The sequence below is a fragment of the Hemiscyllium ocellatum genome, chromosome 24 (assembly GCF_020745735.1).
Source record: "Hemiscyllium ocellatum isolate sHemOce1 chromosome 24, sHemOce1.pat.X.cur, whole genome shotgun sequence".
Classification (NCBI taxonomy): Eukaryota; Metazoa; Chordata; class Chondrichthyes; order Orectolobiformes; family Hemiscylliidae; genus Hemiscyllium; species Hemiscyllium ocellatum.
The window spans coordinates 52,082,315-52,108,040 of record NC_083424.1 but is presented as its reverse complement, the minus strand read 5'-3'; the positions used below and the strand labels follow the sequence as shown (position 1 = coordinate 52,108,040).

The 25,726-nt window shown below is 48.7% G+C and overlaps 14 non-coding genes across 14 annotated transcripts; all 14 read right to left on the bottom strand.

Annotated features, from left to right (window-relative positions):
• Positions 1 to 1,010: 1,010 nt before the first annotated feature.
• trnal-uaa (transfer RNA leucine (anticodon UAA)) lies at positions 1,011 to 1,130 on the bottom strand. The gene is made up of 2 exons: positions 1,093 to 1,130; positions 1,011 to 1,056 (listed from the first exon to the last, which is right to left on the bottom strand). It is a non-coding gene; the product is annotated as a tRNA-Leu (tRNA).
• A 1,893-nt stretch (positions 1,131 to 3,023) lies between these two features.
• trnal-uaa (transfer RNA leucine (anticodon UAA)) lies at positions 3,024 to 3,143 on the bottom strand. Its single transcript has 2 exons — positions 3,106 to 3,143; positions 3,024 to 3,058 (listed from the first exon to the last, which is right to left on the bottom strand). It is a non-coding gene; the product is annotated as a tRNA-Leu (tRNA).
• A 1,882-nt stretch (positions 3,144 to 5,025) lies between these two features.
• trnal-uaa (transfer RNA leucine (anticodon UAA)) lies at positions 5,026 to 5,145 on the bottom strand. The gene is made up of 2 exons: positions 5,108 to 5,145; positions 5,026 to 5,060 (listed from the first exon to the last, which is right to left on the bottom strand). It is a non-coding gene; the product is annotated as a tRNA-Leu (tRNA).
• A 1,880-nt stretch (positions 5,146 to 7,025) lies between these two features.
• Positions 7,026 to 7,145, bottom strand: trnal-caa (transfer RNA leucine (anticodon CAA)). The gene is made up of 2 exons: positions 7,108 to 7,145; positions 7,026 to 7,071 (listed from the first exon to the last, which is right to left on the bottom strand). It is a non-coding gene; the product is annotated as a tRNA-Leu (tRNA).
• A 1,706-nt stretch (positions 7,146 to 8,851) lies between these two features.
• Positions 8,852 to 8,971, bottom strand: trnal-uaa (transfer RNA leucine (anticodon UAA)). Its single transcript has 2 exons — positions 8,934 to 8,971; positions 8,852 to 8,897 (listed from the first exon to the last, which is right to left on the bottom strand). It is a non-coding gene; the product is annotated as a tRNA-Leu (tRNA).
• A 1,881-nt stretch (positions 8,972 to 10,852) lies between these two features.
• trnal-caa (transfer RNA leucine (anticodon CAA)) lies at positions 10,853 to 10,972 on the bottom strand. Its single transcript has 2 exons — positions 10,935 to 10,972; positions 10,853 to 10,898 (listed from the first exon to the last, which is right to left on the bottom strand). It is a non-coding gene; the product is annotated as a tRNA-Leu (tRNA).
• A 1,678-nt stretch (positions 10,973 to 12,650) lies between these two features.
• On the bottom strand, positions 12,651 to 12,770 carry trnal-uaa (transfer RNA leucine (anticodon UAA)). The gene is made up of 2 exons: positions 12,733 to 12,770; positions 12,651 to 12,696 (listed from the first exon to the last, which is right to left on the bottom strand). It is a non-coding gene; the product is annotated as a tRNA-Leu (tRNA).
• A 1,876-nt stretch (positions 12,771 to 14,646) lies between these two features.
• On the bottom strand, positions 14,647 to 14,766 carry trnal-uaa (transfer RNA leucine (anticodon UAA)). Its single transcript has 2 exons — positions 14,729 to 14,766; positions 14,647 to 14,692 (listed from the first exon to the last, which is right to left on the bottom strand). It is a non-coding gene; the product is annotated as a tRNA-Leu (tRNA).
• Positions 14,767 to 16,640: 1,874 nt separating this feature from the next.
• Positions 16,641 to 16,760, bottom strand: trnal-caa (transfer RNA leucine (anticodon CAA)). Its single transcript has 2 exons — positions 16,723 to 16,760; positions 16,641 to 16,686 (listed from the first exon to the last, which is right to left on the bottom strand). It is a non-coding gene; the product is annotated as a tRNA-Leu (tRNA).
• A 1,710-nt stretch (positions 16,761 to 18,470) lies between these two features.
• On the bottom strand, positions 18,471 to 18,590 carry trnal-uaa (transfer RNA leucine (anticodon UAA)). The gene is made up of 2 exons: positions 18,553 to 18,590; positions 18,471 to 18,516 (listed from the first exon to the last, which is right to left on the bottom strand). It is a non-coding gene; the product is annotated as a tRNA-Leu (tRNA).
• A 1,879-nt stretch (positions 18,591 to 20,469) lies between these two features.
• On the bottom strand, positions 20,470 to 20,589 carry trnal-caa (transfer RNA leucine (anticodon CAA)). The gene is made up of 2 exons: positions 20,552 to 20,589; positions 20,470 to 20,515 (listed from the first exon to the last, which is right to left on the bottom strand). It is a non-coding gene; the product is annotated as a tRNA-Leu (tRNA).
• A 1,683-nt stretch (positions 20,590 to 22,272) lies between these two features.
• Positions 22,273 to 22,392, bottom strand: trnal-uaa (transfer RNA leucine (anticodon UAA)). Its single transcript has 2 exons — positions 22,355 to 22,392; positions 22,273 to 22,318 (listed from the first exon to the last, which is right to left on the bottom strand). It is a non-coding gene; the product is annotated as a tRNA-Leu (tRNA).
• A 1,876-nt stretch (positions 22,393 to 24,268) lies between these two features.
• On the bottom strand, positions 24,269 to 24,388 carry trnal-caa (transfer RNA leucine (anticodon CAA)). The gene is made up of 2 exons: positions 24,351 to 24,388; positions 24,269 to 24,314 (listed from the first exon to the last, which is right to left on the bottom strand). It is a non-coding gene; the product is annotated as a tRNA-Leu (tRNA).
• A 1,218-nt stretch (positions 24,389 to 25,606) lies between these two features.
• On the bottom strand, positions 25,607 to 25,726 carry trnal-uaa (transfer RNA leucine (anticodon UAA)). The gene is made up of 2 exons: positions 25,689 to 25,726; positions 25,607 to 25,652 (listed from the first exon to the last, which is right to left on the bottom strand). It is a non-coding gene; the product is annotated as a tRNA-Leu (tRNA).

Here is a 25,726-nt window from a genome sequence, read left to right as displayed (position 1 = left end):
CACACACACACACTCTCTCTCACCCTCTCACACACACTCACTCTCTCACACACACATTTTCTCTCACACAGACACTCTCTCTCACACAGACACACATTCGCTCTCTCACACACTCACACACACACACCTGCACTCACTCTCACACTCACAGACAAGCACAAACGTACACACTCTCTCTGTCTCACACACACACACACTCAAATGGACTCACAATCTCTCTCACACACACATACAAACACACACACAAACTCATATACCCACAGGCACACACTCTCTCTCTCACACACACACATACTCTCTCTCACACCCACACACAGACACACACACCCAACCTCTCTATCACACACACACGCACACACTCACCAACACATACAATCTCTCTCTCTCTCACACACAGACACAAATAAAATGAGGTCAGGAGCTGAGTGACCCTGGGGCATCCCAAACTGGGTGTCACTGAGCAGGTTATTGCTGAGCAGGTGCTGCTCGATAGCCCTGTTGGTGAGCCCTTCCATCACTTTTCCGAGGATTGGGAAGAGATAGACGGGAGTGGAATTTGCTGATTTGGATTTGTCCTGCTTTTTATGTGCAGGACATACCTGGATAATTTGGCAGATAGCCAGGTAGATCCCAGTGTTGTCACTGTCCTGGGAGAACTTGGCTCGAGGAAGGGCATGTTGTGGAGCAGCAGCGTTCAGGAGCAGTGCCAGAATCTTGGCAGGGCCCATAGCCTTTGTAGTGTCCAGTGTCTTTTGATGTGAGACGGAGTGAATGTAATTGTTTGAAGAATGGTGTGTGTGATGGTGGGGAGCACAGGAGGAGACTGAGGAAGATGATCCAGTGGGCACTTGCGTCTGAAGATTGTTGTAAATGCCTGAGCCTTATCTTTGAAACCGAGGGGTTGGACTCTTCCATGTTTGGGAAAGGGGAGTGACTCCTCTCCAAGAAGATGTGAAATTTGGGGGGAACGTGTGGGTGTGGGAAGGTTTGTTTGGGGAAAAAGGGAGACATGTCAGGAGTGGGATTTGAACCCACGCCCCTAGAAAGGGACCAGAATTCACAAGGCCAGATGCAGAGCAAGGACTAACACTCCTTAAGTCTGGCACCTTAGACCACTCGGCCATCCTGACAGGATGGTGATGCCCGCTCTCTTTCTCACTCTGCACAGTTAGTCACCTTGCCCTTGTGCAGACACAAAATACAATTCCGCATTTCTGCAGCTCCCTTGCATTCACACTCAACAACAATCCCTCATATAGACTCTGTCTCTCTCTCACACACTCTCTCTCTCTCACACACACACACACACACAATCTCTCTCACACACATACACAAATTGTCTCTCTCTTTCACACACACACTCACACTCTCAGTTTCTCTCACACACACAAATTCTCACTCCCTCTCTATCTCTCACACACATTAACACATTCTCTCTCACATGAACAGACAAACACACACTCTCTATCATACACACTCTCAGTCTCTCACACACACACTCACACACACACACGCACACCCTTTCTCTCTTTCACACACACACTCTCTCACATGCGCACTCAAACACACACTCTCTATCACACACACTCTTACTCTTTCTGTCTCACTCACACACAAACACACTCTCTCACAAAAATAAGACTCTCTCTCACGCACAAACAAATTCTCTCTCTCTCTTTCACACACACACCGACATGCACTCACACTCACTCTCTCTCACACAGACAAACACACTCTCTCACACACACAAAATCTCCCTCTCTCTCTCTCTCTCTCACACACACACACATTCTCTCTCTCTCTCACACATACACTCACTCTCTCACATGCACACACACACTCTCTCTCACACACACACACTCAAACATACTCTCTCACACACATACAAATTCTCCCTCTCTCTGTCACACACATGCATGCTGACACACTCACTCTCTCTCTCACACACACACACACACTCCCTCACACACACACACTCACACACTCTCCCTCATATACACACACTTTCGCTCTCTCTCTCACACACACATTCTCTCCCTCACACACACACACTCTCTCTCTCACACACATTCTCTCTCACACACAAACACACTCTCACACACATACAAATTCTCCCTCTCTCTCTGTCACACACATACATGCTCACACAATCATACACCCACACACTCTCTGTCTCTCGCAGACACAAACACCCACACACTCACTTTCTCAGACACACACACACACAAACCACACACACACACACACACACACACACACACACACACACACACACACACACACACACAGACATATACAACTCTCACACACACATAAAGGCTTCCTCTCTCACGCGCTTACACACACTGTCTCTCACTCTCACATTCACACACTCACACAGACTTTCTCTCTCTCTCTCTCTCTCACACAGGCACAAACAAAATGAGGTCAGGAGCTGAGTGACCCTGGGGGATCCCAAACTGGGTGTCGCTGAGCAGGTTATTGCTGAGCAGGTGCTGCTCGATAGCCCTGTTGGTGAGCCCTTCCATCACTTTTCCGAGGATTGGGAAGAGATAGACGGGAGTGGAATTGGCTGAGTTGGATTTGTCCTGCTTTTTATGTGCAGGACATACCTGGATAATTTGGCAGATGGCCAGGTAGATCCCAGTGTTGTCACTGTCCTGGGAGAACTTGGCTCGAGGAAGGGCATGTTGTGGAGCAGCAGCGTTCAGGAGCAGTGCCAGAATCTTGGCAGGGCCCATAGCCTTTGTAGTGTCCAGTGTCTCTTTATGTGAGACGGAGTGAATGTAATTGTTTGAAGAATGGTGTGTGTGATGGTGGGGAGCACAGGAGGAGACTGAGGAAGATGATCCAGTGGGCACTTGCGTCTGAAGATTGTTGTAAATGCCTGAGCCTTATCTTTGAAACCGAGCGGTTGGACTCTTCCATGTTTGGGAAGGGGGAGTGACTCCTCTCCAAGAAGATGTGAAATTTGGGGGGAGTGTGTGGGTGTGGGAAGGTTTGTTTGGGGAAAAAGGGAGACATGTCAGGAGTGGGATTTGAACCCACGCCCCTAGAAAGGGACTAGAATTCACAAGGCCAGATGCAGAGCAAGGACTAACACTCCTTAAGTCTGGCACCTTAGACCACTCGGCCATCCTGACAGGATGGTGATGCCCGCTCTCTTTCTCACTCTGCACAGTTAGTCACCTTGCCCTTGTGCAGACACAAAATACAATTCCGCATTTCTGCAGCTCCCTTGCATTCACACTCAACAACAATCCCTCATATAGACTCTGTCTCTCTCTCACACACTCTCTCTCTCTCACACACACACACACACACAATCTCTCTCACACACATACACAAATTGTCTCTCTCTTTCACACACACACTCACACTCTCAGTTTCTCTCACACACACAAATTCTCACTCCCTCTCTATCTCTCACACACATTAACACATTCTCTCTCACATGAACAGACAAACACACACTCTCTATCATACACACTCTCAGTCTCTCACACACACACTCACACACACACACACACACGCACACCCTTTCTCTCTTTCACACACACACTCTCTCACATGCGCACTCAAACACACACTCTCTATCACACACACTCTCACTCTTTCTGTCTCACTCACACACAAACACACTCTCTCACAAAAATAAGACTCTCTCTCACGCACAAACAAATTCTCTCTCTCTCTTTCACACACACACCGACATGCACTCACACTCACTCTCTCTCACACAGACAAACACACTCTCTCACACACACAAAATCTCCCTCTCTCTCTCTCTCTCTCACACACACACACATTCTCTCTCTCTCTCACACATACACTCACTCTCTCACATGCACACACACACTCTCTCTCACACACACACACTCAAACATACTCTCTCACACACATACAAATTCTCCCTCTCTCTGTCACACACATGCATGCTGACACACTCACTCTCTCTCTCACACACACACACACACTCCCTCACACACACACACTCACACACTCTCCCTCATATACACACACTTTCGCTCTCTCTCTCACACACACATTCTCTCCCTCACACACACACACTCTCTCTCTCACACACATTCTCTCTCACACACAAACACACTCTCACACACATACAAATTCTCCCTCTCTCTCTGTCACACACATACATGCTCACACAATCATACACCCACACACTCTCTGTCTCTCGCAGACACAAACACCCACACACTCACTTTCTCAGACACACACACTCCACCCACACAAACACACACACACACACACACACACACACACACACAGACATATACAACTCTCACACACACACATAAAGGCTTCCTCTCTCACGCGCTTACACACACTGTCTCTCACTCTCACATTCACACACTCACACAGACTTTCTCTCTCTCTCTCTCTCTCACACAGGCACAAACAAAATGAGGTCAGGAGCTGAGTGACCCTGGGGGATCCCAAACTGGGTGTCGCTGAGCAGTTATTGCTGAGCAGGTGCTGCTCGATAGCCCTGTTGGTGAGCCCTTCCATCACTTTTCCGAGGATTGGGAAGAGATAGACGGGAGTGGAATTTGCTGAGTTGGATTTGTCCTGCTTTTTATGTGCAGGACATACCTGGATAATTTGGCAGATGGCCAGGTAGATCCCAGTGTTGTCACTGTCCTGGGAGAACTTGGCTCGAGGAAGGGCATGTTGTGGAGCAGCAGCGTTCAGGAGCAGTGCCAGAATCTTGGCAGGGCCCATAGCCTTTGTAGTGTCCAGTGTCTCTTTATGTGAGACGGAGTGAATGTAATTGTTTGAAGAATGGTGTGTGTGATGGTGGGGAGCACAGGAGGAGACTGAGGAAGATGATCCAGTGGGCACTTGCGTCTGAAGATTGTTGTAAATGCCTGAGCCTTATCTTTGAAACCGAGGGGTTGGACTCTTCCATGTTTGGGAAGGGGGAGTGACTCCTCTCCAAGAAGATGTGAAATTTGGGGGGAGTGTGTGGGTGTCGGAAGGTTTGTTTGGGGAAAAAGGGAGACATGTCAGGAGTGGGATTTGAACCCACGCCCCTAGAAAGGGACCATAATTCACAAGGCCAGATGCAGAGCAAGGACTAACACTCCTTAAGTCTGGCACCTTAGACCACTCGGCCATCCTGACAGGATGGTGATGCCCGCTCTCTTTCTCACTCTGCACAGTTAGTCACCTTGCCCTTGTGCAGACACAAAATACAATTCCGCATTTCTGCAGCTCCCTTGCATTCACACTCAACAACAATCCCTCATATAGACTCTGTCTCTCTCTCACACACTCTCTCTCTCTCACACACACACACACACACACAATCTCTCTCACACACATACACAAATTGTCTCTCTCTTTCACACACACACTCACACTCTCAGTTTCTCTCACACACACAAATTCTCACTCCCTCTCTATCTCTCACACACATTAACACATTCTCTCTCACATGAACAGACAAACACACACTCTCTATCATACACACTCTCAGTCTCTCACACACACACTCACACACACACACACACACCCTTTCTCTCTTTCACACACACACTCTCTCACATGCGCACTCAAACACACACTCTCTATCACACACACTCTCACTCTTTCTGTCTCACTCACACACAAACACACTCTCTCACAAAAATAAGACTCTCTCTCACGCACAAACAAATTCTCTCTCTCTCTTTCACACACACACCGACATGCACTCACACTCACTCTCTCTCACACAGACAAACACACTCTCTCACACACACAAAATCTCCCTCTCTCTCTCTCTCTCTCACACACACACACATTCTCTCTCTCTCTCACACATACACTCACTCTCTCACATGCACACACACACTCTCTCTCACACACACACACTCAAACATACTCTCTCACACACATACAAATTCTCCCTCTCTCTGTCACACACATGCATGCTGACACACTCACTCTCTCTCTCACACACACACACACACTCCCTCACACACACACACTCACACACTCTCCCTCATATACACACACTTTCGCTCTCTCTCTCACACACACATTCTCTCCCTCACACACACACACTCTCTCTCTCACACACATTCTCTCTCACACACAAACACACTCTCACACACATACAAATTCTCCCTCTCTCTCTGTCACACACATACATGCTCACACAATCATACACCCACACACTCTCTGTCTCTCGCAGACACAAACACCCACACACTCACTTTCTCAGACACACACACTCCACCCACACAAACACACACACACACACACACACACACACACACACACAGACATATACAACTCTCACACACACACATAAAGGCTTCCTCTCTCACGCGCTTACACACACTGTCTCTCACTCTCACATTCACACACTCACACAGACTTTCTCTCTCTCTCTCTCTCTCACACAGGCACAAACAAAATGAGGTCAGGAGCTGAGTGACCCTGGGGGATCCCAAACTGGGTGTCGCTGAGCAGGTTATTGCTGAGCAGGTGCTGCTCGATAGCCCTGTTGGTGAGCCCTTCCATCACTTTTCCGAGGATTGGGAAGAGATAGACGGGAGTGGAATTGGCTGAGTTGGATTTGTCCTGCTTTTTATGTGCAGGACATACCTGGATAATTTGGCAGATGGCCAGGTAGATCCCAGTGTTGTCACTGTCCTGGGAGAACTTGGCTCGAGGAAGGGCATGTTGTGGAGCAGCAGCGTTCAGGAGCAGTGCCAGAATCTTGGCAGGGCCCATAGCCTTTGTAGTGTCCAGTGTCTCTTTATGTGAGACGGAGTGAATGTAATTGTTTGAAGAATGGTGTGTGTGATGGTGGGGAGCACAGGAGGAGACTGAGGAAGATGATCCAGTGGGCACTTGCGTCTGAAGATTGTTGTAAATGCCTGAGCCTTATCTTTGAAACCGAGGGGTTGGACTCTTCCATGTTTGGGAAGGGGGAGTGACTCCTCTCCAAGAAGATGTGAAATTTGGGGGAGTGTGTGGGTGTGGGAAGGTTTGTTTGGGGAAAAAGGGAGACATGTCAGGAGTGGGATTTGAACCCACGCCCCTAGAAAGGGACCAGAATTCACAAGTCCAGATGCAGAGCAAGGATTAACGCTCCTTGAGTCTGGCGCCTTAGACCACTCGGCCATCCTGACAAGCTGCTGAGCCAAGCCTTCCCGATCTCTTTCTCACTCTGTACAATTAGTCACCATGCACTTGTGCAGACACAAAAATGCAATTCCGCATTTTTGCAGCTCACTTGCATTCACACTCAGCAACAATTCCTCATACACAGTCTCTCTCTCTCTCTCACACACACACACACACACACACACACAAACACTCTCTCTCACACACACACACACACAAACCCTCTCTCACACACACAATCGCTCTCACATGCATATACATACACTCTCTCTCTCTCTCACACACACTCACACTCTCCATCTCACAAGCACGCACACACATTCGTTCACACACACTCACAATCCCTTTCTGTCTCTCATACCCCACACAAGCACAAATTCTCTCTCTCTCTCCCACACACACATACTCTCTCCAACACACACACACACTCTCTCTCACACACACAAACACACACTCTCACACACGCACACTCTCTCTCACACACTCATACATAAGCATTCCCACTCACACACACAAACACCTGCACTCACACTCTCTCTCACACACACTCTCTCTCACACACACACACTCACATGCACTCACAATCTCTCTCTCTCACACACACACACGCACTCTCTGTCTGTCTCTCACACCCACACACAAACACACCCTCTCTCACACACACCCACATACGCACTCTCTACCTCACACACAAACACACACACACACACACACACTCTCTCTCCCTCTCACACACACTCACTCTCTCACACACACATTTTCTCTCAGACAGACACTCTCTCTCACACAGACACACATTCGCTCTCTCACACACTCACACACACACACCTGCACTCACTCTCACACTCACAGACAAGCACAAACGTACACACTCTCTCTGTCTCACACACACACACACTCAAATGGACTCACAATCTCTCTCACACACACATACAAACACACACACAAACTCATATACCCACAGGCACACACTCTCTCTCTCACACACACACATACTCTCTCTCACACCCACACACAGACACACACACCCAACCTCTCTATCACACACACACGCACACACTCACCAACACATACAATCTCTCTCTCTCTCACACACAGACACAAATAAAATGAGGTCAGGAGCTGAGTGACCCTGGGGCATCCCAAACTGGGTGTCACTGAGCAGGTTATTGCTGAGCAGGTGCTGCTCGATAGCCCTGTTGGTGAGCCCTTCCATCACTTTTCCGAGGATTGGGAAGAGATAGACGGGAGTGGAATTTGCTGATTTGGATTTGTCCTGCTTTTTATGTGCAGGACATACCTGGATAATTTGGCAGATGGCCAGGTAGATCCCAGTGTTGTCACTGTCCTGGGCGAACTTGGCTCGAGGAAGGGCATGTTGTGGAGCAGCAGCGTTCAGGAGCAGTGCCAGAATCTTGGCAGGGCCCATAGCCTTTGTAGTGTCCAGTGTCTTTTGATGTGAGACGGAGTGAATGTAATTGTTTGAAGAATGGTGTGTGTGATGGTGGGGAGCACAGGAGGAGACTGAGGAAGATGATCCAGTGGGCACTTGCGTCTGAAGATTGTTGTAAATGCCTGAGCCTTATCTTTGAAACCGAGGGGTTGGACTCTTCCATGTTTGGGAAAGGGGAGTGACTCCTCTCCAAGAAGATGTGAAATTTGGGGGGAGTGTGTGGGTGTGGGAAGGTTTGTTTGGGGAAAAAGGGAGACATGTCAGGAGGGGGATTTGAACCCACGCCCCTAGAAAGGGACCAGAATTCACAAGGCCAGATGCAGAGCAAGGACTAACACTCCTTAAGTCTGGCGCCTTAGACCACTCGGCCATCCTGACAGGATGGTGATGCCTGCTCTCTTTCTCACTCTGCACAGTTAGTCACCTTGCCCTTGTGCAGACACAAAATACAATTCCGCATTTCTGCAGCTCCCTTGCATTCACACTCAACAACAATCCCTCATATAGACTCTGTCTCTCTCTCACACACTCTCTCTCTCACACACACACACACACACACAATCTCTCTCACACACATACACAAATTGTCTCTCTCTTTCACACACACACTCACACTCTCAGTTTCTCTCACACACACAAATTCTCACTCCCTCTCTATCTCTCACACACATTAACACATTCTCTCTCACATGAACAGACAAACACACACTCTCTATCATACACACTCTCAGTCTCTCACACACACACTCACACACACACACGCACACCCTTTCTCTCTTTCACACACACACTCTCTCACATGCGCACACAAACACACACTCTCTATCACACACACTCTCACTCTTTCTGTCTCACTCACACACAAACACACTCTCTCACAAAAATAAGACTCTCTCTCACGCACAAACAAATTCTCTCTCTCTCTTTCACACACACACCGACATGCACTCACACTCACTCTCTCTCACACAGACAAACACACTCTCTCACACACACAAAATCTCCCTCTCTCTCTCTCTCTCTCACACACACACATTCTCTCTCTCTCTCACACATACACTCACTCTCTCACATGCACACACACACTCTCTCTCACACACACACACTCAAACATACTCTCTCATACACATACAAATTCTCCCTCTCTCTGTCACACACATGCATGCTGACACACTCACTCTCTCTCTCACACACACACACACACACTCCCTCACACACACACACTCACACACTCTCCCTCATATACACACACTTTCGCTCTCTCTCTCACACACACATTCTCTCCCTCACACACACACACTCTCTCTCTCACACACATTCTCTCTCACACACAAACACACTCTCACACACATACAAATTCTCCCTCTCTCTCTGTCACACACATACATGCTCACACAATCATACACCCACACACTCTCTGTCTCTCGCAGACACAAACACCCACACACTCACTTTCTCAGACACACACACTCCACCCACACAAACACACACACACACACACACACACACACACACACACACAGACATATACAACTCTCACACACACACATAAAGGCTTCCTCTCTCACGCGCTTACACACACTGTCTCTCACTCTCACATTCACACACTCACACAGACTTTCTCTCTCTCTCTCTCTCTCACACAGGCACAAACAAAATGAGGTCAGGAGCTGAGTGACCCTGGGGGATCCCAAACTGGGTGTCGCTGAGCAGGTTATTGCTGAGCAGGTGCTGCTCGATAGCCCTGTTGGTGAGCCCTTCCATCACTTTTCCGAGGATTGGGAAGAGATAGACGGGAGTGGAATTGGCTGAGTTGGATTTGTCCTGCTTTTTATGTGCAGGACATACCTGGATAATTTGGCAGATGGCCAGGTAGATCCCAGTGTTGTCACTGTCCTGGGAGAACTTGGCTCGAGGAAGGGCATGTTGTGGAGCAGCAGCGTTCAGGAGCAGTGCCAGAATCTTGGCAGGGCCCATAGCCTTTGTAGTGTCCAGTGTCTCTTTATGTGAGACGGAGTGAATGTAATTGTTTGAAGAATGGTGTGTGTGATGGTGGGGAGCACAGGAGGAGACTGAGGAAGATGATCCAGTGGGCACTTGCGTCTGAAGATTGTTGTAAATGCCTGAGCCTTATCTTTGAAACCGAGGGGTTGGACTCTTCCATGTTTGGGAAGGGGGAGTGACTCCTCTCCAAGAAGATGTGAAATTTGGGGGGAGTGTGTGGGTGTGGGAAGGTTTGTTTGGGGAAAAAGGGAGACATATCAGGAGTGGGATTTGAACCCACGCCCCTAGAAAGGGACCAGAATTCACAAGTCCAGATGCAGAGCAAGGATTAACGCTCCTTGAGTCTGGCGCCTTAGACCACTCGGCCATCCTGACAAGCTGCTGAGCCAAGCCTTCCCGATCTCTTTCTCACTCTGTACAATTAGTCACCATGCACTTGTGCAGACACAAAAATGCAATTCCGCATTTTTGCAGCTCACTTGCATTCACACTCAGCAACAATTCCTCATACACAGTCTCTCTCTCTCTCACACACACACACACACACACAAACACTCTCTCTCACACACACACACACACAAACCCTCTCTCACACACACAATCGCTCTCACATGCATATACATACACTCTCTCTCTCTCTCACACACACTCACACTCTCCATCTCACAAGCACGCACACACATTCGTTCACACACACTCACAATCCCTTTCTGTCTCTCATACCCCACACAAGCACAAATTCTCTCTCTCTCTCTCCCACACACACATACTCTCTCCAACACACACACACACTCTCTCTCACACACACAAACACACACTCTCACACACGCACACTCTCTCTCACACACTCATACATAAGCATTCCCACTCACACACACAAACACCTGCACTCACACTCTCTCTCACACACACTCTCTCTCACACACACACACTCACATGCACTCACAATCTCTCTCTCTCACACACACACACGCACTCTCTGTCTGTCTCTCACACCCACACACAAACACACCCTCTCTCACACACACCCACATACGCACTCTCTCCCTCACACACAAACACACACACACACACACACACTCTCTCTCTCACACACACATTTTCTCTCACACAGACACTCTCTCTCACACAGACACACATTCGCTCTCTCACACACTCACACACACACACCTGCACTCACTCTCACACTCACAGACAAGCACAAACGTACACACTCTCTCTGTCTCACACACACACACACTCAAATGGACTCACAATCTCTCTCACACACACATACAAACACACACACAAACTCATATACCCACAGGCACACACTCTCTCTCTCACACACACACATACTCTCTCTCACACCCACACACAGACACACACACCCAACCTCTCTATCACACACACACGCACACACTCACCAACACATACAATCTCTCTCTCTCTCACACACAGACACAAATAAAATGAGGTCAGGAGCTGAGTGACCCTGGGGCATCCCAAACTGGGTGTCACTGAGCAGGTTATTGCTGAGCAGGTGCTGCTCGATAGCCCTGTTGGTGAGCCCTTCCATCACTTTTCCGAGGATTGGGAAGAGATAGACGGGAGTGGAATTTGCTGATTTGGATTTGTCCTGCTTTTTATGTGCAGGACATACCTGGATAATTTGGCAGATGGCCAGGTAGATCCCAGTGTTGTCACTGTCCTGGGAGAACTTGGCTCGAGGAAGGGCATGTTGTGGAGCAGCAGCGTTCAGGAGCAGTGCCAGAATCTTGGCAGGGCCCATAGCCTTTGCAGTGTCCAGTGTCTTTTGATGTGAGACGGAGTGAATGTAATTGTTTGAAGAATGGTGTGTGTGATGGTGGGGAGCACAGGAGGAGACTGAGGAAGATGATCCAGTGGGCACTTGCGTCTGAAGATTGTTGTAAATGCCTGAGCCTTATCTTTGAAACCGAGGGGTTGGACTCTTCCATGTTTGGGAAAGGGGAGTGACTCCTCTCCAAGAAGATGTGAAATTTGGGGGGAGTGTGTGGGTGTGGGAAGGTTTGTTTGGGGAAAAAGGGAGACATGTCAGGAGGGGGATTTGAACCCACGCCCCTAGAAAGGGACCAGAATTCACAAGGCCAGATGCAAAGCAAGGACTAACACTCCTTAAGTCTGGCGCCTTAGACCACTCGGCCATCCTGACAGGATGGTGATGCTCGCTCTCTTTCTCACTCTGCACAGTTAGTCACCTTGCCCTTGTGCAGACACAAAATACAATTCCGCATTTCTGCAGCTCCCTTGCATTCACACTCAACAACAATCCCTCATATAGACTCTGTCTCTCTCTCACACACTCTCTCTCTCACACACACACACACACACACAATCTCTCTCACACACATACACAAATTGTCTCTCTCTTTCACACACACACTCACACTCTCAGTTTCTCTCACACACACAAATTCTCACTCCCTCTCTATCTCTCACACACATTAACACATTCTCTCTCACATGAACAGACAAACACACACTCTCTATCATACACACTCTCAGTCTCTCACACACACACTCACACACACACACGCACACCCTTTCTCTCTTTCACACACACACTCTCTCACATGCGCACACAAACACACACTCTCTATCACACACACTCTCACTCTTTCTGTCTCACTCACACACAAACACACTCTCTCACAAAAATAAGACTCTCTCTCACGCACAAACAAATTCTCTCTCTCTCTTTCACACACACACCGACATGCACTCACACTCACTCTCTCTCACACAGACAAACACACTCTCTCACACACACAAAATCTCCCTCTCTCTCTCTCTCTCTCACACACACACATTCTCTCTCTCTCTCACACATACACTCACTCTCTCACATGCACACACACACTCTCTCTCACACACACACACTCAAACATACTCTCTCATACACATACAAATTCTCCCTCTCTCTGTCACACACATGCATGCTGACACACTCACTCTCTCTCTCACACACACACACACACACTCCCTCACACACACACACTCACACACTCTCCCTCATATACACACACTTTCGCTCTCTCTCTCACACACACATTCTCTCCCTCACACACACACACTCTCTCTCTCACACACATTCTCTCTCACACACAAACACACTCTCACACACATACAAATTCTCCCTCTCTCTCTGTCACACACATACATGCTCACACAATCATACACCCACACACTCTCTGTCTCTCGCAGACACAAACACCCACACACTCACTCTCTCAGACACACACACTCCACCCACACAAACACACACACACACACACACACACACACACACACAGACATATACAACTCTCACACACACACATAAAGGCTTCCTCTCTCACGCGCGTACACACACTGTCTCTCACTCTCACATTCACACACTCACACAGACTTTCTCTCTCTCTCTCTCTCTCACACAGGCACAAACAAAATGAGGTCAGGAGCTGAGTGACCCTGGGGATCCCAAACTGGGTGTCGCTGAGCAGGTTATTGCTGAGCAGGTGCTGCTCGATAGCCCTGTTGGTGAGCCCTTCCATCACTTTTCCGAGGATTGGGAAGAGATAGACGGGAGTGGAATTGGCTGAGTTGGATTTGTCCTGCTTTTTATGTGCAGGACATACCTGGATAATTTGGCAGATGGCCAGGTAGATCCCAGTGTTGTCACTGTCCTGGGAGAACTTGGCTCGAGGAAGGGCATGTTGTGGAGCAGCAGCGTTCAGGAGCAGTGCCAGAATCTTGGCAGGGCCCATAGCCTTTGTAGTGTCCAGTGTCTCTTGATGTGAGACGGAGTGAATGTCATTGTTTGAAGAATGGTGTGTGTGATGGTGGGGAGCACAGGAGGAGACTGAGGAAGATGATCCAGTGGGCACTTGCGTCTGAAGATTGTTGTAAATGCCTGAGCCTTATCTTTGAAACCGAGGGGTTGGACTCTTCCATGTTTGGGAAAGGGGAGTGACTCCTCTCCAAGAAGATGTGAAATTTGGGGGGAGTGTGTGGGTGTGGGAAGGTTTGTTTGGGGAAAAAGGGAGACATGTCAGGAGTGGGATTGGAACCCACGCCCCTAGAAAGGGACCAGAATTCACAAGGCCAGATGCAGAGCAAGGACTAACACTCCTTACGTCTGGCGCCTTAGACCACTCGGCCATCCTGACAGGATGGGGATGCCCGCTCTCTTTCTCACTCTGCACAGTTAGTCACCTTGCCCTTGTGCAGACACAAAATACAATTCCGCATTTCTGCAGCTCCCTTGCATTCACACTCAACAACAATCCCTCATATAGACTCTGTCTCTCTCTCACACACTCTCTCTCTCACACACACACACACACACACACAAACAATCTCTCTCACACACATACACAAATTGTCTCTCTCTTTCACACACACACACACACTCTCAGTTTCTCTCACACACACAAATTCTCACTCCCTCTCTATCTCTCACACACATTAACACATTCTCTCTCACATGAACCGACAAACACACACTCTCTATCATACACACTCTCAGTCTCTCACACACACACTCACACACACACACGCACACCCTTTCTCTCTTTCACACACACACTCTCTCACATGCGCACACAAACACACACTCTCTATCACACACACTCTCACTCTTTCTGTCTCACTCACACACAAACACACTCTCTCACAAAAATAAGACTCTCTCTCACGCACAAACAAATTCTCTCTCTCTCTTTCACACACACACCGACATGCACTCACACTCACTCTCTCTCACACAGACAAACACACTCTCTCACACACACAAAATCTCCCTCTCTCTCTCTCTCTCTCACACACACACACATTCTCTCTCTCTCTCACACATACACTCACTCTCTCACATGCACACACACACTCTCTCTCACACACACACACTCAAACATACTCTCTCATACACATACAAATTCTCCCTCTCTCTGTCACACACATGCATGCTGACACACTCACTCTCTCTCTCACACACACACACACACACTCCCTCACACACACACACTCACACACTCTCCCTCATATACACACACTTTCGCTCTCTCTCTCACACACACATTCTCTCCCTCACACACACACACTCTCTCTCTCACACACATTCTCTCTCACACACAAACACACTCTCACACACATACAAATTCTCCCTCTCTCTCTGTCACACACATACATGCTCACACAATCATACACCCACACACTCTCTGTCTCTCGCAGACACAAACACCCACACACTCACTTTCTCAGACACACACACTCCACCCACACAAACACACACACACACACACACACACAGACATATACAACTCTCACACACACACATAAAGGCTTCCTCTCTCACGCGCTTACACACACTGTCTCTCACTCTCACATTCACACACTCACACAGACTTTCTCTCTCTCTCTCTCTCTCACACAGGCACAAACAAAATGAGGTCAGGAGCTGAGTGACCCTGGGGGATCCCAAACTGGGTGTCGCTGAGCTGGTTATTGCTGAGCAGGTGCTGCTCGATAGCCCTGTTGGTGAGCCCTTCCATCACTTTTCCGAGGATTGGGAAGAGATAGACGGGAGTGGAATTGGCTGAGTTGGATTTGTCCTGCTTTTTATGTGCAGGACATACCTGGATAATTTGGCAGATGGCCAGGTAGATCCCAGTGTTGTCACTGTCCTGGGAGAACTTGGCTCGAGGAAGGGCATGTTGTGGAGCAGCAGCGTTCAGGAGCAGTGCCAGAATCTTGGCAGGGCCCATAGCCTTTGTAGTGTCCAGTGTCTCTTGATGTGAGACGGAGTGAATGTAATTGTTTGAAGAATGGTGTGTGTGATGGTGGGGAGCACAGGAGGAGACTGAGGAAGATGATCCAGTGGGCACTTGCGTCTGAAGATTGTTGTAAATGCCTGAGCCTTATCTTTGAAACCGAGGGGTTGGACTCTTCCATGTTTGGGAAGGGGGAGTGACTCCTCTCCAAGAAGATGTGAAATTTGGGGGAGTGTGTGGGTGTGGGATGGTTTGTTTGGGGAAAAAGGGAGACATATCAGGAGTGGGATTTGAACCCACACCCCTAGAAAGGGACCAGAATTCACAAGTCCAGATGCAGAGCAAGGATTAACGCTCCTTGAGTCTGGCGCCTTAGACCACTCGGCCATCCTGACAAGCTGCTGAGCCAGACCTTCCCGATCTCTTTCTCACTCTGTACAATTAGTCACCATGCACTTGTGCAGACACAAAAATGCAATTCCGCATTTTTGCAGCTCACTTGCATTCACACTCAGCAACAATTCCTCATACACAGTCTCTCTCTCTCTCACACACACACACACACACACACACACACACAAACACTCTCTCTCACACACACACACACACACACAAACCCTCTCTCACACACACAATCGCTCTCACATGCATATACATACACTCTCTCTCTCTCACACACACTCACACTCTCCATCTCACAAGCACGCACACACATTCATTCACACACACTCACAATCCCTTTCTGTCTCTCATACCCCACACAAGCACAAATTCTCTCTCTCTCTCTCCCACACACACATACTCTCTCCAACACACACACACACTCTCTCTCACACACACAAACACACACTCTCACACACGCACACTCTCTCTCACACACTCATACATAAGCATTCCCACTCACACACACAAACACCTGCACTCACACTCTCTCACACACACTCTCTCTCACACACACACACTCACATGCACTCACAATCTCTCTCTCTCACACACACACACGCACTCTCTGTCTGTCTCTCACACCCACACACAAACACACCCTCTCTCACACACACCCACATACGCACTCTCTCCCTCACACACAAACACACACACACACACACACACACTCTCTCTCCCTCTCACACACACTCACTCTCTCACACACACATTTTCTCTCACACAGACACTCTCTCTCACACAGACACACATTCGCTCTCTCACACACACACACACACACCTGCACTCACTCTCACACTCACAGACAAGCACAAACGTACACACTCTCTCTGTCTCACACACACACACACTCAAATGGACTCACAATCTCTCTCACACACACATACAAACACACACACAAACTCATATACCCACAGGCACACACTCTCTCTCTCACACACACACATACTCTCTCTCACACCCACACACAGACACACACACCCAACCTCTCTATCACACACACACGCACACACTCACCAACACATACAATCTCTCTCTCTCTCACACACAGACACAAATAAAATGAGGTCAGGAGCTGAGTGACCCTGGGGCATCCCAAACTGGGTGTCACTGAGCAGGTTATTGCTGAGCAGGTGCTGCTCGATAGCCCTGTTGGTGAGCCCTTCCATCACTTTTCCGAGGATTGGGAAGAGATAGACGGGAGTGGAATTTGCTGATTTGGATTTGTCCTGCTTTTTATGTGCAGGACATACCTGGATAATTTGGCAGATGGCCAGGTAGATCCCAGTGTTGTCACTGTCCTGGGAGAACTTGGCTCGAGGAAGGGCATGTTGTGGAGCAGCAGCGTTCAGGAGCAGTGCCAGAATCTTGGCAGGGCCCATAGCCTTTGCAGTGTCCAGTGTCTTTTGATGTGAGACGGAGTGAATGTAATTGTTTGAAGAATGGTGTGTGTGATGGTGGGGAGCACAGGAGGAGACTGAGGAAGATGATCCAGTGGGCACTTGCGTCTGAAGATTGTTGTAAATGCCTGAGCCTTATCTTTGAAACCGAGGGGTTGGACTCTTCCATGTTTGGGAAAGGGGAGTGACTCCTCTCCAAGAAGATGTGAAATTTGGGGGGAGTGTGTGGGTGTGGGAAGGTTTGTTTGGGGAAAAATGGAGACATGTCAGGAGTGGGATTTGAACCCACGCCCCTAGAAAGGGACCAGAATTCACAAGGCCAGATGCAGAGCAAGAACTAACACTCCTTAAGTCTGGCGCCTTAGACCACTCGGCCATCCTGACAGGATGGTGATGCCCGCTCTCTTTCTCACTCTGCACAGTTAGTCACCTTGCCCTTGTGCAGACACAAAATACAATTCCGCATTTCTGCAGCTCCCTTGCATTCACACTCAACAACAATCCCTCATATAGACTCTGTCTCTCTCTCACACACTCTCTCTCTCACACACACACACACACACACAATCTCTCTCACACACATACACAAATTGTCTCTCTCTTTCACACACACACTCACACTCTCAGTTTCTCTCACACACACAAATTCTCACTCCCTCTCTATCTCTCACACACATTAACACATTCTCTCTCACATGAACAGACAAACACACACTCTCTATCATACACACTCTCAGTCTCTCACACACACACTCACACACACACACGCACACCCTTTCTCTCTTTCACACACACACTCTCTCACATGCGCACACAAACACACACTCTCTATCACACACACTCTCACTCTTTCTGTCTCACTCACACACAAACACACTCTCTCACAAAAATAAGACTCTCTCTCACGCACAAACAAATTCTCTCTCTCTCTTTCACACACACACCGACATGCACTCACACTCACTCTCTCTCACACAGACAAACACACTCTCTCACACACACAAAATCTCCCTCTCTCTCTCTCTCTCTCACACACACACATTCTCTCTCTCTCTCACACATACACTCACTCTCTCACATGCACACACACACTCTCTCTCACACACACACACTCAAACATTCTCTCTCATACACATACAAATTCTCCCTCTCTCTGTCACACACATGCATGCTGACACACTCACTCTCTCTCTCACACACACACACACACACTCCCTCACACACACACACTCACACACTCTCCCTCATATACACACACTTTCGCTCTCTCTCTCACACACACATTCTCTCCCTCACACACACACACTCTCTCTCTCACACACATTCTCTCTCACACACAAACACACTCTCACACACATACAAATTCTCCCTCTCTCTCTGTCACACACATACATGCTCACACAATCATACACCCACACACTCTCTGTCTCTCGCAGACACAAACACCCACACACTCACTTTCTCAGACACACACACTCCACCCACACAAACACACACACACACACACACACACACACACACACACAGACATATACAACTCTCACACACACACATAAAGGCTTCCTCTCTCACGCGCTTTCACACACTGTCTCTCACTCTCACATTCACACACTCACACAGACTTTCTCTCTCTCTCTCTCTCTCACACAGGCACAAACAAAATGAGGTCAGGAGCTGAGTGACCCTGGGGGATCCCAAACTGGGTGTCGCTGAGCAGGTTATTGCTGAGCAGGTGCTGCTCGATAGCCCTGTTGGTGAGCCCTTCCATCACTTTTCCGAGGATTGGGAAGAGATAGACGGGAGTGGAATTGGCTGAGTTGGATTTGTCCTGCTTTTTATGTGCAGGACATACCTGGATAATTTGGCAGATGGCCAGGTAGATCCCAGTGTTGTCACTGTCCTGGGAGAACTTGGCTCGAGGAAGGGCATGTTGTGGAGCAGCAGCGTTCAGGAGCAGTGCCAGAATCTTGGCAGGGCCCATAGCCTTTGTAGTGTCCAGTGTCTCTTGATGTGAGACGGAGTGAATGTAATTGTTTGAAGAATGGTGTGTGTGATGGTGGGGAGCACAGGAGGAGACTGAGGAAGATGATCCAGTGGGCACTTGCGTCTGAAGATTGTTGTAAATGCCTGAGCCTTATCTTTGAAACCGAGGGGTTGGACTCTTCCATGTTTGGGAAGGGGGAGTGACTCCTCTCCAAGAAGATGTGAAATTTGGGGGGAGTGTGTGGGTGTGGGAAGGTTTGTTTGGGGAAAAACGGAGACATGTCAGGAGTGGGATTTGAACCCACGCCCCTAGAAAGGGACCAGAATTCACAAGTCCAGATGCAGAGCAAGGATTAACGCTCCTTGAGTCTGGCGCCTTAGACCACTCGGCCATCCTGACAAGCTGCTGAGCCAAGCCTTCCCGATCTCTTTCTCACTCTGTACAATTAGTCACCATGCACTTGTGCAGACACAAAAATGCAATTCCGCATTTTTGCAGCTCACTTGCATTCACACTCAGCAACAATTCCTCATACACAGTCTCTCTCTCTCTCACACACACACACACACACACACACACAAACACTCTCTCTCACACACACACACACACAAACACTCTCTCACACACACACAATCGCTCTCACATGCATATACATACACTCTCTCTCTCTCACACACACTCACACTCTCCATCTCACAAGCACGCACACACATTCGTTCACACACACTCACAATCCCTTTCTGTCTCTCATACCCCACACAAGCACAAATTCTCTCTCTCTCTCTCCCACACACACATACTCTCTCCAACACACACACACACACTCTCACACACGCACACTCTCTCTCACACACTCATACATAAGCATTCCCACTCACACACACAAACACCTGCACTCACACTCTCTCTCACACACACTCTCTCTCACACACACACACTCACATGCACTCACAATCTCTCTCTCTCACACACACACACGCACTCTCTGTCTGTCTCTCACACCCACACACAAACACACCCTCTCTCACACACACCCACATACGCACTCTCTCCCTCACACACAAACACACACACACACACACACACACTCTCTCTCCCTCTCACACACACTCACTCTCTCACACACACATTTTCTCTCACACAGACACTCTCTCTCACACAGACACACATTCGCTCTCTCACACACTCACACACACACACCTGCACTCACTCTCACACTCACAGACAAGCACAAACGTACACACTCTCTCTGTCTCACACACACACACACTCAAATGGACTCACAATCTCTCTCACACACACACACAAACACACACACAAACTCATATACCCACAGGCACACACTCTCTCTCTCACACACACACATACTCTCTCTCACACCCACACACAGACACACACACCCAATCTCTCTATCACACACACACGCACACACTCACCAACACATACAATCTCTCTCTCTCTCACACACAGACACAAATAAAATGAGGTCAGGAGCTGAGTGACCCTGGGGCATCCCAAACTGGGTGTCACTGAGCAGGTTATTGCTGAGCAGGTGCTGCTCGATAGCCCTGTTGGTGAGCCCTTCCATCACTTTTCCGAGGATTGGGAAGAGATAGACGGGAGTGGAATTTGCTGATTTGGATTTGTCCTGCTTTTTATGTGCAGGACATACCTGGATAATTTGGCAGATGGCCAGGTAGATCCCAGTGTTGTCACTGTCCTGGGCGAACTTGGCTCGAGGAAGGGCATGTTGTGGAGCAGCAGCGTTCAGGAGCAGTGCCAGAATCTTGGCAGGGCCCATAGCCTTTGCAGTGTCCAGTGTCTTTTGATGTGAGACGGAGTGAATGTAATTGTTTGAAGAATGGTGTGTGTGATGGTGGGGAGCACAGGAGGAGACTGAGGAAGATGATCCAGTGGGCACTTGCGTCTGAAGATTGTTGTAAATGCCTGAGCCTTATCTTTGAAACCGAGGGGTTGGACTCTTCCATGTTTGGGAAAGGGGAGTGACTCCTCTCCAAGAAGATGTGAAATTTGGGGGAGTGTGTGGGTGTGGGAAGGTTTGTTTGGGGAAAAAGGGAGACATGTCAGGAGTGGGATTTGAACCCACGCCCCTAGAAAGGGACCAGAATTCACAAGGCCAGATGCAGAGCAAGGACTAACACTCCTTAAGTCTGGCGCCTTAGACCACTCGGCCATCCTGACAGGATGGTGATGCCCGCTCTCTTTCTCACTCTGCACAGTTAGTCACCTTGCCCTTGTGCAGACACAAAATACAATTCCGCATTTCTGCAGCTCCCTTGCATTCACACTCAACAACAATCCCTCATATAGACTCTGTCTCTCTCTCACACACTCTCTCTCTCACACACACACACACACACACAATCTCTCTCACACACATACACAAATTGTCTCTCTCTTTCACACACACACTCACACTCTCAGTTTCTCTCACACACACAAATTCTCACTCCCTCTCTATCTCTCACGCACATTAACACATTCTCTCTCACATGAACAGACAAACACACACTCTCTATCATACACACTCTCAGTCTCTCACACACACACTCACACACACACACGCACACCCTTTCTCTCTTTCACACACACACTCTCTCACATGCGCACACAAACACACACTCTCTATCACACACACTCTCACTCTTTCTGTCTCACTCACACACAAACACACTCTCTCACAAAAATAAGACTCTCTCTCACGCACAAACAAATTCTCTCTCTCTCTTTCACACACACACCGACATGCACTCACACTCACTCTCTCTCACACAGACAAACACACTCTCTCACACACACAAAATGTCCCTCTCTCTCTCTCTCTCTCACACACACACACATTCTCTCTCTCTCTCACACATACACTCACTCTCTCACATGCACACACACACTCTCTCTCACACACACACACTCAAACATACTCTCTCACACACATACAAATTCTCCCTCTCTCTGTCACACACATGCATGCTGACACACTCACTCTCTCTCTCACACACACACACACACACTCCCTCACACACACACACTCACACACTCTCCCTCATATACACACACTTTCGCTCTCTCTCTCACACACACATTCTCTCCCTCACACACACACACTCTCTCTCTCACACACATTCTCTCTCACACACAAACACACTCTCACACACATACAAATTCTCCCTCTCTCTCTGTCACACACATACATGCTCACACAATCATACACCCACACACTCTCTGTCTCTCGCAGACACAAACACCCACACACTCACTTTCTCAGACACACACACTCCACCCACACAAACACACACACACACACACACGCACACACACACACACACACAGACATATACAACTCTCACACACACACATAAAGGCTTCCTCTCTCACGCGCTTACACACACTGTCTCTCACTCTCACATTCACACACTCACACAGACTTTCTCTCTCTCTCACACAGGCACAAACAAAATGAGGTCAGGAGCTGAGTGACCCTGGGGGATCCCAAACTGGGTGTCGCTGAGCTGGTTATTGCTGAGCAGGTGCTGCTCGATAGCCCTGTTGGTGAGCCCTTCCATCACTTTTCCGAGGATTGGGAAGAGATAGACGGGAGTGGAATTGGCTGAGTTGGATTTGTCCTGCTTTTTATGTGCAGGACATACCTGGATAATTTGGCAGATGGCCAGGTAGATCCCAGTGTTGTCACTGTCCTGGGAGAACTTGGCTCGAGGAAGGGCATGTTGTGGAGCAGCAGCGTTCAGGAGCAGTGCCAGAATCTTGGCAGGGCCCATAGCCTTTGTAGTGTCCAGTGTCTCTTGATGTGAGACGGAGTGAATGTAATTGTTTGAAGAATGGTGTGCGTGATGGTGGGGAGCACAGGAGGAGACTGAGGAAGATGATCCAGTGGGCACTTGCGTCTGAAGATTGTTGTAAATGCCTGAGCCTTATCTTTGAAACCGAGGGGTTGGACTCTTCCATGTTTGGGAAGGGGGAGTGACTCCTCTCCAAGAAGATGTGAAATTTGGGGGAGTGTGTGGGTGTGGGAAGGTTTGTTTGGGGAAAACGGGAGACATGTCAGGAGTGGGATTTGAACCCACGCCCCTAGAAAGAGACCAGAATTCACAAGTCCAGACGCAGAGCAAGGATTAAAGCTCTTTGAGTCTGGCGCCTTAGACCACTCGGCCATCCCGACAAGTTGCTGACCCAACCCTTCCCGATCTCTTTCTCACTCTGTACAATTAGTCACCATGCACTTGTGCAGACACAAAAATGCAATTCCGCATTTTTGCAGCTCACTTGCATTCACACTCAGCAACAATTCCTCATACACAGTCTCTCTCTCTCTCACACACACACACACACACACACACACACACACACAAACACTCTCTCTCACACACACACACACACACAAACCCTCTCTCACACACACAATCGCTCTCACATGCATATACATACACTCTCTCTCTCTCACACACACTCACACTCTCCATCTCACAAGCACGCACACACATTCGTTCTCACACACTCACAATCCCTTTCTGTCTCTCATACCCCACACAAGCACAAATTCTCTCTCTCTCTCTCCCACACACACATACTCTCTCCAACACACACACACACTCTCTCTCACACACACAAACACACACTCTCACACACGCACACTCTCTCTCACACACTCATACATAAGCATTCCCACTCACACACACAAACACCTGCACTCACACTCTCTCTCACACACACTCTCTCTCACACACACACACACATGCACTCACAATCTCTCTCTCTCACACACAGACACAAATAAAATGAGGTCAGGAGCTGAGTGACCCTGGGGCATCCCAAACTGGGTGTCACTGAGCAGGTTATTGCTGAGCAGGTGCTGCTCGATAGCCCTGTTGGTGAGCCCTTCCATCACTTTTCCGAGGATTGGGAAGAGATAGACGGGAGTGGAATTTGCTGATTTGGATTTGTCCTGCTTTTTATGTGCAGGACATACCTGGATAATTTGGCAGATGGCCAGGTAGATCCCAGTGTTGTCACTGTCCTGGGAGAACTTGGCTCGAGGAAGGGCATGTTGTGGAGCAGCAGCGTTCAGGAGCAGTGCCAGAATCTTGGCAGGGCCCATAGCCTTTGCAGTGTCCAGTGTCTTTTGATGTGAGACGGAGTGAATGTAATTGTTTGAAGAATGGTGTGTGTGATGGTGGGGAGCACAGGAGGAGACTGAGGAAGATGATCCAGTGGGCACTTGCGTCTGAAGATTGTTGTAAATGCCTGAGCCTTATCTTTGAAACCGAGGGGTTGGACTCTTCCATGTTTGGGAAAGGGGAGTGACTCCTCTCCAAGAAGATGTGAAATTTGGGGGGAGTGTGTGGGTGTGGGAAGGTTTGTTTGGGGAAAAAGGGAGACATGTCAGGAGTGGGATTTGAAACCACGCCCCTAGAAAGGGACCAGAATTCACAAGGCCAGATGCAGAGCAAGGACTAACACTCCTTAAGTCTGGCGCCTTAGACCACTCGGCCATCCTGAC